General features: G+C 46.2%; 1 long non-coding RNA gene across 2 annotated transcripts; it reads left to right on the top strand.

Annotated features, from left to right (window-relative positions):
- Nucleotides 1–6,286: 6,286 nt before the first annotated feature.
- LOC139361521 (uncharacterized) lies at nt 6,287–7,986 on the top strand. 2 transcript variants are annotated; one of them, XR_011619079.1, is made up of 3 exons: nt 6,287–6,702; nt 7,256–7,389; nt 7,726–7,986. It is a non-coding gene; the product is annotated as an uncharacterized lncRNA (long non-coding RNA). The 2 variants fall into 2 exon arrangements; XR_011619078.1 differs by having other exon boundaries at nt 6,977–7,389.
- Nucleotides 7,987–10,150: the final 2,164 nt, after the last annotated feature.

Here is a 10,150-nt window from a genome sequence, read left to right as displayed (position 1 = left end):
GCCTCTACCGCCAGCTATGCCGATCCGATCCGCGGCTGCCCTCACCGGCTGTCGGGCGCCACCTGGCTGCACTGTTAAGGTTTTCTCTCCGGCGCTCTGGAGAAGCCGGCAAGAAAGGGGATTTGGCCACAGGGCGCGGTGCAGAGTTCAGGCGACTGGCAGCACTGGCAGGATGAGCCCAGCTTTGCCCGGTGTACTCTTCGTCCTTTTGTCGGAGATTAAACCTGCAGGTCAGCGTTGGAGGCGCGCTTTTGAACTCGGAGTACTGTGGCCTGAGTGGGTCAACTAGTACACGCGGGAATCGATGGGCCTTCTGAGAGTGTGAATGGGGGTTGGGGTATCCCACCCGGACGCCGACTGGCTTGGGGCCCTGTCCGCAGGCCTTCCATTACACCCATTATCTCTGAGCCCCGCCCCGGAGGTGAGGACCGGCCCGGCTGTTCCAGGAGGACTGCAAAGGGTAATATGGGACCGTCCGTGGCCACGCGTGGGTCGTGATCATCCGATTTGAGCTTTACACCTTTTTCGGAGTCCTGTCTTGGAGGTGTAGACTGGCTTGGGCAGTAGGAGAAAAACGGGGAAGGCGCAGTGGATTTAGCTGTGGCCTGCATAATGGGATATTGTGGTTGGACTTTGGGGCCCCACCCTCCCCACCCGGGAAGAGCCTGCAGCCTCTGGCTCCGAGATAGGGGGGTGACCAGATGTCCGATGGATGATCTTTGTTAGAGTGGCTGGGTTGATCAGCTTTTTCTGCAGTTTTGATGTGGCCTCAGAAAGTTGATCAGACTGACCAGCAGCCCAACCCAGCAGATGGGCAATTAGTATTTGGGCGAGGGGAAGAGAGCAAGGGAAGGGAAGAAGGGCGTGGGGGGAGGCCTGTGGGGAGGTGAGGAGGGAAGGGTAGGGGCAGGGGGATGGGGGAACCTGAGGTTTACCCAGCAATAGTAATTGTTATAAGCAAGTATTATAAACAATTTATTTACATTTAAAAACTATATGAATATAAATAATATAAATTTATAGAATTATACATATAAATTATACTTTATAAATACTAAATCTACATAAATAGTGATTAGATATAAACAGTTATAGTTCTGAAGAGGACGCAGGAGGGGTTTTCGGTCCGCAGAAATTTCTAAATGCCCCTGGGGAGGCTGAGGCAGGCCGACTCCGGTGAATTTTGAAGTCCACTCTCGGTGGGGATCTGGCCTAGGAGGCGCTGGGGAGTCTGTCCCCTGCCCGGCAGCTGTCCCTGGCCCCGGGCACTTCCCCCCAAATTTTCCAAGACTTCTTTTGGCTGCCAGGGATCTCACGGTTCCACTCATGCCTGCCAGGGAGCCCGGAGGTGGAAATGCGACCCAAGGTGGACCCGGACAAGGCCTGGCGTCCTGCCCGCCTGCCCGCGATCCTGATCCCTCCTGTCGGCTTTCAGGCTGGTTGTCTGGCGACACCTGGCGGCCGCCTTTATATATAGCAAGCTCGACCAGCAGGGGCAACGTGGGATTGGGTGGCCAGACGGTTAAAGGGGATATTCGGTTATGTTGGGGTTAGGGGGGAGTCCTGAGGTTTGTAGTAGTAGTAGTAATATTATTCTTTTTATTATGTTACTTATAAATTGTCATAAATACACAACTAATATATAATTATGTAGATACTATAAATGTCATAGTATAAATATATGTAATATATAGATGATATATTTTAATAAATATGTATAAATATTAAATCAGTAATTATAATTATTTGGTCCTTGCTGTGATTCATCATTTTTGTCATTATTACCATTATTATAAATAGTAATTGTAGTAGTAGTAGTAGTAGCAGCTTTTTTTTTTTAAGTAACAACACTGAATAAACTGTCTCTGTCAAAGAAAGATGTTCAAGTGACTGGAGATAATAAAGAAGGGTTTCAGTCCGTGGGATTTAAAAAATCCAAGAACCTGGTGGTGCTCTGACCCACAGTCTGTGAAGTAACCAGCTGGAAAAGCCAAACTACACCTCTGCATACAGCAACCCTAATGGTCAGGACTGCACTGATGGCTTCCCACCTTTTAGCCCTTGCTTCCAACTTAGGACCAAAAGGGAGAACCAAATAGACACCCTCTTTCCAGTCAGGTAGGATCCCCTCTTCCAGTGATACAGGAGATGGAAAGAAATTATTTAGGCAGATAGGGCAAACCAGTCCTTGGCAGAACTTCTAGCAAAAAGCAGCCCAAGAAAGCATTTCTTTCTAACAAAGAGCAGCCTGAAACACTGAACTGCAAACATAGATAAGGAAGCCGGAAACTTACCTGGGGGGAGGACTGCAGCCACACTGATGAAAAGGACTACCTGGGGCCAGACATGTCCACCATAGGGGATTCACCTTCCCTAATTTTTTTTTGTTGTTGTTAACACATGCATAGTAAGAAAGAAATAAGCAACATGGAGTAGCTACCCACCTGTGTAATAAAAGATGGGTGTGGAGGTGTCCAGAGGTTTGTGCCCTATGCAGATGGCACATCTGGTCCTAACTTTTTTTGCACCTGATGTAGATCAGACACTGCTCCCCACTAGCTCATCTATAAAACTCTTTGCATTTCACTGTGCATCAGCAACCTATTTTTCCAGGACCCCTCTCTGTAGCAGAGAGCTATTCTCTTTCTTTCACCTATTAAATTTCCACTCTTAACCTCACCCTTTTTGTGTCCATGGCCTTTATCTCTGTGGCTGTAAGACAATGAACCTTGGGTGTCACCCCAGACAATGAGGCCACTTCACTATCAGCCGCCTCTGGCTGCTGGCAGCTGGCAACCCCATCAGGTCTCCTCTTCCCCTTTTCCATCACACAGATTTCCCGTTCCTCTCCGTGCCTTTGAGTTTCTGCCAAACACTATTGAGCTGCACGAAAGAACCTTAAATACATATTACTAACTGAAAGAAACGAATCTGAAAAGGCTGCATACTGTAAGATTCCAACTCTGTCACATTCTGGAAAAGCCAAAACCATGGAGACAGTAAAAAGAGCAGTGGTTGGCAGGGGTTGGGGGAGAGCAGGATGAGCAGGCAGAGCACAGGGGACTTGCAGGACTGTGAAACTGCTCTGTATGATATGACAATGGTGGATACAGCATTAGACATCTGTCCAAACCCACAGAATGTACTGAGGACTAAACTGACATTTTTTCTCTCTTGCCCAAATTTCTATCTAAGGGGTCTGGGGAGTCACACCCTGTAAACCATAACATCTCAACAGATGGACTTTATTTAACCTTATATATAACACAGCTTACTTTCCTGCCTGACTCTTGTATAACATCATATGACAGATAAAGAAGGAAATAAAAATATTTTACCCCAAAATTGGATTTGTTTTGCATATTTTGAAGTGGCTCTGCAAAGCTGTCTCTTATGGGGAAAATTTGCATCTGTAAAGAATCTCTATTACCGTAGCTAACTCTTTCCCCTTCCAGGCCCTCCCAATCCTCTAGAGATTAGCTGAAAGTCTAGCACCTTTTAAAAGTCTGAATAGGAAACATTTGCCATCTGTTGTCTCTAAGGGCAATCCCCATGAGGCTTCATCTACATGGTAAGAACCTTGGTCTCCACAACCCCTTATCTTAACCCAGATGCTCCTTTCTGTTGATAGCAGGTTTTTAGATAATAACTGTTTCAATCAATTGCCAATCAGAAAATCTTTGAATCCACCTATGACCTGGAAGCCTTCCTCCCACCGACCCCCTTTGAGCTGTCCCACCTTTCTGGACTGAATCAATGTACATCTCACATGTACTGATTAATGTCTCATGTCTCCTTAAGATGTGTAAAACCAAACTGTAACCCAACCGCTTTGGGCACATGTTCTCAGGGCCTCTTGAGACTGTACCTTGGGTCACTCATATTTGGCTCAGAATAAATCTCTTCAAATATTTTACAGAGTTTGACTCTTTTCACTGACAATACAACACCAAGAGTGACCCTAATGTGAACTACAGACTTTGGGTGATAATGATATGTTGGTGTGGGTTTAGCAGTAGTAACAAATGTGCCCCACTGATGCGGGACATGGACAGTAGGGCAGGCTGCGTGTGTGTTGCTGGGTGGGGGGTGAGGGGTGCATATGAGAGCTCTCCGCACACTCGGCTCAATTTTGCTGTATAGGTGCAGAAAAAATCTTTCCTCCACCCATCTTAGATTTATTGCCTTGGCCCCACAAATTTAGACCAATGAAAGCCAGGTTAATAAGGGAAAAGAACACATGTATTAATTCCTGTATCACAAATACACATGGGAGAGCTCAGTGATAGATAATAACTCAAAAAGGCGGTTAGAACTTGGGCTTATTAGCACACTAATGGGAGAGCAATATATTTGTAGAGAAGTAGAAAGACAAAGGAAGGGGACCTTGAGCTTCTTTGGATAACAAGTTGTGGGAAGGTAGATACATGGGGGAAGCTGACTGATAAGCTTGATTTGGCATGTTTGTGATGTTGATTTTTCTGGTGCCACCTCTGGACTGGTAAGAGCCATCCTGCCTTTCTGGTAGATGGGGCAGGGCAGAGAGTTTGTCCTGTGTCTGCTTGGTCTCAGTTGTCTTCAGCTCAAAATAATCTTTATGTCAGAGTGGCATATTTTGGGATGGAATATACTAAGTTCCTTCAGCTGTGAATTCAAAACAACTCTAAAAAAGTTAATTAAAAATTATATTCCTCTAACATGGTCTTTGCTGGTGGGGCTCAGGACACACCACCCCCAAAATATGACAATACAAAACCAGATATGTGAACACAAAATATACTTCTTAGGCAAATTTTGATCTGTTATTCTAAGAAATTGCAGACACAGGAGTAGCTCTTAAAAGCTGCCCTTTTGTAAAAGAAATTTATAACTATAAAATAAATCTACATTAGTGAAGCATCTGTATCAGGAAGAGGGCTGGTTCCAGACAACTTCCACCACCCCAGAGACTTTTCTTTGCAGAACAAGACACCTTTTATTTACCAGACATTGCCTCCCCTCACCTTCCCAGAACTTGTGCCCATCCCCAAGAAGCCCCAAGCCCCTGTTCCTTTCTGTAACTCAGGACACTATCTAAGCTTCATTCATCTGGCCCTTCTCCTGGTCTATATTTTGTGGGATTCCTGTGCATACAGACGTAATTAAAATGGTTTTTCTCCTATTAGCCTGTTTTATGTCAATTTAATTCCTAGCCCAGCCAAAGAATCTAGAACGGGAAGGGGAAGCCATTTTTCCCTCCACTACCTGCTTTTCAAGATCCCAGTTTCTTGGAACCACTTCAGAGTTAGCCCTCTGTAAATAATTGTCAGTACTCATCTTTTCAATGTTTTCACCTGACATTCCCTCCTTATTTCACTCTTACATCTCCCAGCAGGTTGCTCAAGAAACTCTCCCTTGCTGTGGACACTGCTGACTTCTGTAAGATACATTTACAGGAGGCCATTGGTTTGGACTGAGCTTCTGCACTAGGCCCAACAGACTGAGATGGAGCAGGGACCCCTATTAGAGGCCTGCTGGGCCTCCTCCAAGCGTGGACACAAAGGAAAATCTTGATTTCCTTCAAGGGAAATTCAGGCACCTAGCTGGCCTTGAGAAGTAGATGAGCCGCCTGATAAGCAAGAGGGAATCATAGCTTCAAGTAATAGCCACTCAAGCAAGTCAGAGCCACAAGGTATTTGGTCCCCTATTGAAACTAAAGATTACATCTTAGCATATGTCCCTGAATGGCTTTTCAGAAACCCAGACCCACTTCAGATGGAAAATACTGACCATCATCACAGAGACCTTAGATGACCTGGAGCTGAGGGCTGCACTCTGACAGCTGCTCTTTGTTCTAAATTTCTTCCTCAGGGGCCTGGAGAGAGTCATGCCCATAGGCCAGACCTTAACATTGCTTTCTGCTAACCTCAAGTTTTTAGAGAAAGCCTGGCTTCCTTAACCAATTGCAATCAAAGAATCCTGAAGCCGCCTATGACCTGTAAGCCTCTTGCTTCAAGAGCTTCCACCTTTTTGGGGCAAACCAAGGTATACCCTCTGTATTGATTTATGGTTTCCCTGTAACTTCTGCTTTCCTGAAATGTTCCCCTGCCTTTAAAATCCCTTGCTTTTAAGTCATCCAGGAGGTTGGATCTGAAGCGTAAGCTGCCCCATTCTCCTTGCTTGGTGTCCTACAAGTTAACACCCTCATTTCTCCTGCTGCAAACCTCAGTGTGTGTGTTTGGTTTTACCACACGGGGCAAGCCGACTCAGGTTGAGTTCAGTAACAAGACTAGACTGGAATGGAGTTCCTCGCGCTAAAGTTCCATCTTTCCAAACCAAAACTAAGTTGTTGATCTGACCTTCTGAGAAGTCAGGACACAGAGAGATAACAGGCAAATCCCCAACAGGCCAGGTTAAGCCAGCATGATAAGCAGTCCCTCCCGTCTGCTTTAATGTTTACATGGAAAGTAACTTTGCAACCAATCCGTGTTTTATTCTCTGTTTCTGCTTCAGCCTTTTCTATCCATGAAGCCCATCTCCCCCGCTCTGCTGGGAGGAACGCTCAGTCTGTTTTACGGAATGAAGTGTTGCCTGATTCTAGAATAGCGAATAAAGCCAATTACGATATTTAAACTAAATCTGTTGTACTTTTGTCTTTGGACAGTTCCATGATGGAAAATCTAATGGCCACTTTCCATTTACCACGTCCAAGGAGCAGTCCAGGTAAGTGGCTCCCTTTTGTTTCCATCTTGCTCCTGGCTTCTGACACTGATGCTTCTCCTTCTGGAACGTCCTACCTTTCTGAATGCTCCTCCCCAATTTTTACCAGTGCGCTCACAACCCCTGCTTGGGATTTAAAATCTGAAGTGCGTCATAACTCACCCCGAACTCTGTTATTCTTTTATTGGTATGCCGGAAAAAAAGAACCCCAAGCCCTCTGGGTGACCAAATTGATTTTTAATGCATTAATTATTAACTCTATTCTTACAACCTCCAGATTTTATCTCCACTCAGAATTATATGCACAACTGCCTAGCTGATTTCCAGACTGAAATGCCTCTTTGACATTACATATTAAAACTGATCCCGCTCTATAGTCTAGGTCACCTTCCTTGACTTGGCTGTGACCCAGGCTTACTGTCTAAATAAATGGTGTGACGGCTCACCTAGGGACCCCATTCCAGACTCTAGAAGAGTTTCTTCAGCCTGTATCCCCCCACGTCATAAACAATCCATTACCGAGTCCTGTTCATTCTTCCTATACATCTCTCCAAAGGCTTCCCTCCATTTCCACAATGACCCCAAGTGTTTTGCCATTTGCTCCTTGAAGAACATCTGGATTTGTTTCTGGCTTTTGGCTATGAGGAAAAAGCCTGCTGAGAACATTCAGCTCCAGGATTTTGTGTGAATGTAAGTGCTTTAGGGGTGGGGCAGGACCCTGCAGGCCATCGCTGGGTTGGATATTTCTCTAGAGGGACCCAGAGAACTCCACCAAGCTGACCTAAGCCCCTGAAAGTCAAACAGATACTGCATGGTCCAATGCCTGCACCACAGCTCACTTGTTGGAATAAACTGCCCAAGAAAAGTGGGGGTACATGGTTACATTATCAGAGGCATCCTAGGTGGATCCTGGAGACGTGGACAGTACCTGTAGTCATGAAGCTGACAGCTGGAAGAAGCCCGTCTGGTTCAACCCCTCTCTGGCATATTCCTTCCTTCTCCATCCTCACTTTCTACCCCTCACAGGGACAGATAATTTACAGCTTACCGAGCCAGGCCATTGCACTTTTGGACAACTCTACTAAATGGATTTTCCTCATGCCATCGCATAACTGCTGCCTGCCACCAGAGCATTAGAAATGTATGGTTTTCCATCAAGCACTCATGGAACACGTCACTGTGGGCACTTCTAGGGGGACTCATGATGGATCCTCCAAGATCAACTAAATATAAAACAAGCTCCCAGGTAACAGAACCATTTCAGCTGTTAAATAAAATCATCTGTGTTAACCTAGTTTAATTATGAGGGACATCTCTCCCAAAGTTGTGTGTGTGTGTGTGTGTGTACATATATATGTGTGTGTATATATATATTTGTGTGTGTGTGTGTATATATATATATTTTTTGAGACAGGGTCTCACTCTGTCACCCAGGCTGGAGTGCAGTGGTGCCATCACAGCTCACTGCAACCTCAACCTCCCAGGCTCAAGCAATCCTCCCACCTCAGCTTCCTGAGTAGCTGGGACTAGATGAATGCCACTATGCCCAGCTAATTTTTAAAAAACTTTTTGTAGAGTTGGGGTTTCGCCATGTTGCCCAGGCTGGTCTCCAACTCCAGGGCTCAAGCAATTTGCCTGCCTTGGCCTCCCAAGGTATTGAAATTATAGCATGAGCCACTGTGCCTCCAACATAATAATTTTTTGTTTAAAGAATAGTTGGTATTTGTGGGCCGGGTATCGTGGCTCACATCTGTAATCCCAGCACTTTGGGAGGCAAAGACAGGTGGATCACTTCAGGTCAGGAGTTCAAGACCAGCCTGGCCAACATGGTGAAACCCTGTCTCTACTGAAAGTATAAAAATTAGCCAGGCGTGGCGTGTATGTGTAGTCCCAGCTAATCTGGAGGCTGAGGCAAGCAGATTGCTTGAACCCGGGAGTCAGAAGTTGCAGTGAGTGGAGATCGAGCCACTGCACTCCAGCATGGGTGACAGAGCAAGACTCTGTCAAAAAAAATAGTTGCTATTTTAGCCTTTCTTTCTGAAATCATTGATAGTGGCCTCATTCATCTGTTGAGGTTTTATATGAAAACAAAAGCTTATACCATTGTGTGGAGAAAGGTGCTGACCTTCGTCTTTGTGGTGGGGTGAATATGGCTTCAGCACACCCAGCAGCTGTTGTGGGTTCTCAAGAAGGGAGGTCCAAAGTATTTCAGTCGTAATAGGGTCTCTCAGAAACCCAGCCCAGCTACTTCCCTCCTTCAGGGGAGTTTGTGACCTTGCTACTCACAGCGTGGTCTATGGACCAGCAGCACTGGGGTTACCTGAAGCTTGTGTGAAATGTGGCATCCCAGGCCTGCTGCACCACATGCATCAAAAGCACACGTGTTCTTCCTATTGCTGAGAGGGAGGAGGGATGGCAGCACAGGAGCAAAGCCAGCACTGTGATTGCCGTTAGGGGCAGTGTCAGAGCACCCAGTCCTGAGCCCCACCACCACCACCCCTTTTCCTTAATTACAGAATTTACTGAAATTTAAAATCCCCGCTTCCTAAATACCCACCCTCTCCTGGCTTGCTTTTTAGCGGAGTCGGCTGCTCTTGTCTCTTCTTTCACCCCCTCCTGGCAGCACAGCAATCCCTGCAAGTTACTCGGACCCTCAGGACTCCTTGTTCAAGTGCAGTGGAGGACCACGCAGATGGCAGGGAAAAGCAAAGAAAGCTCAGGTGGCCCATTGTGGCTGTCATCAGTGGAAGAGTGTCTCTATTTAACACTGAGCCTTAGTAATGACATGCTCTCCCCTTGTCCTGGACCTTCATTTTTAAATAGAGCATTCAGGTGGGAGGGGAACCACAGGGGCACTTCAATCCTGAGCGTGCTCTGGGCGGTGGCTCTAGCCTTTGGGATTTTGTCCTCATTTACTTTTGTTTGAGATGGAATCTTGCTTTGTCGCCCAGGCTGGAGCACAGTGGCATAATCTCGGCTCACTGCAACCTTCATCTCCTGGGTTCAAGCAATTCTCCTGCCTCAGCCTCCTGAGTAGCTGGAATTACAGGTGCGCACCACCATGCCCAGCTAATTTTTGTATTTTTAGTAGAGGTGGGGTTTTGCCACGTTGGCCAGGCTGGTCTCAAACTCTTGACCTCAAGTGATCCACCCGCCTCAGCCTTCCGAAGTGTTGGAGTTACAGGCATGAGCCACCCTGCCTGGCCTGTCCTCATTTACTTAAAGAGCAGTTACTCATCCCTAGTTCCCTATAGATAGTGGTCAACTTCTTTGAAATCCAGAGACATTTTCTAATGTTCAACCCTTGCTTCACCAATTGTAACTGTTTCTAAAATAAGTGTCACTCAGGATGGATATGCTTTAGAGAAATACTGTGACAAAGACCCTTTGCTCCAGAGGAAGGACCTGCATTGGCCCCAGGCTGTGGCTCCAACATCACTTGAGACCGTGT

This window comes from Macaca nemestrina, unplaced genomic scaffold (assembly GCF_043159975.1).
Source record: "Macaca nemestrina isolate mMacNem1 unplaced genomic scaffold, mMacNem.hap1 Scaffold_56, whole genome shotgun sequence".
Classification (NCBI taxonomy): domain Eukaryota; kingdom Metazoa; phylum Chordata; class Mammalia; order Primates; family Cercopithecidae; genus Macaca; species Macaca nemestrina.
This window is presented reverse-complemented; position numbering and strand designations above follow the sequence as displayed.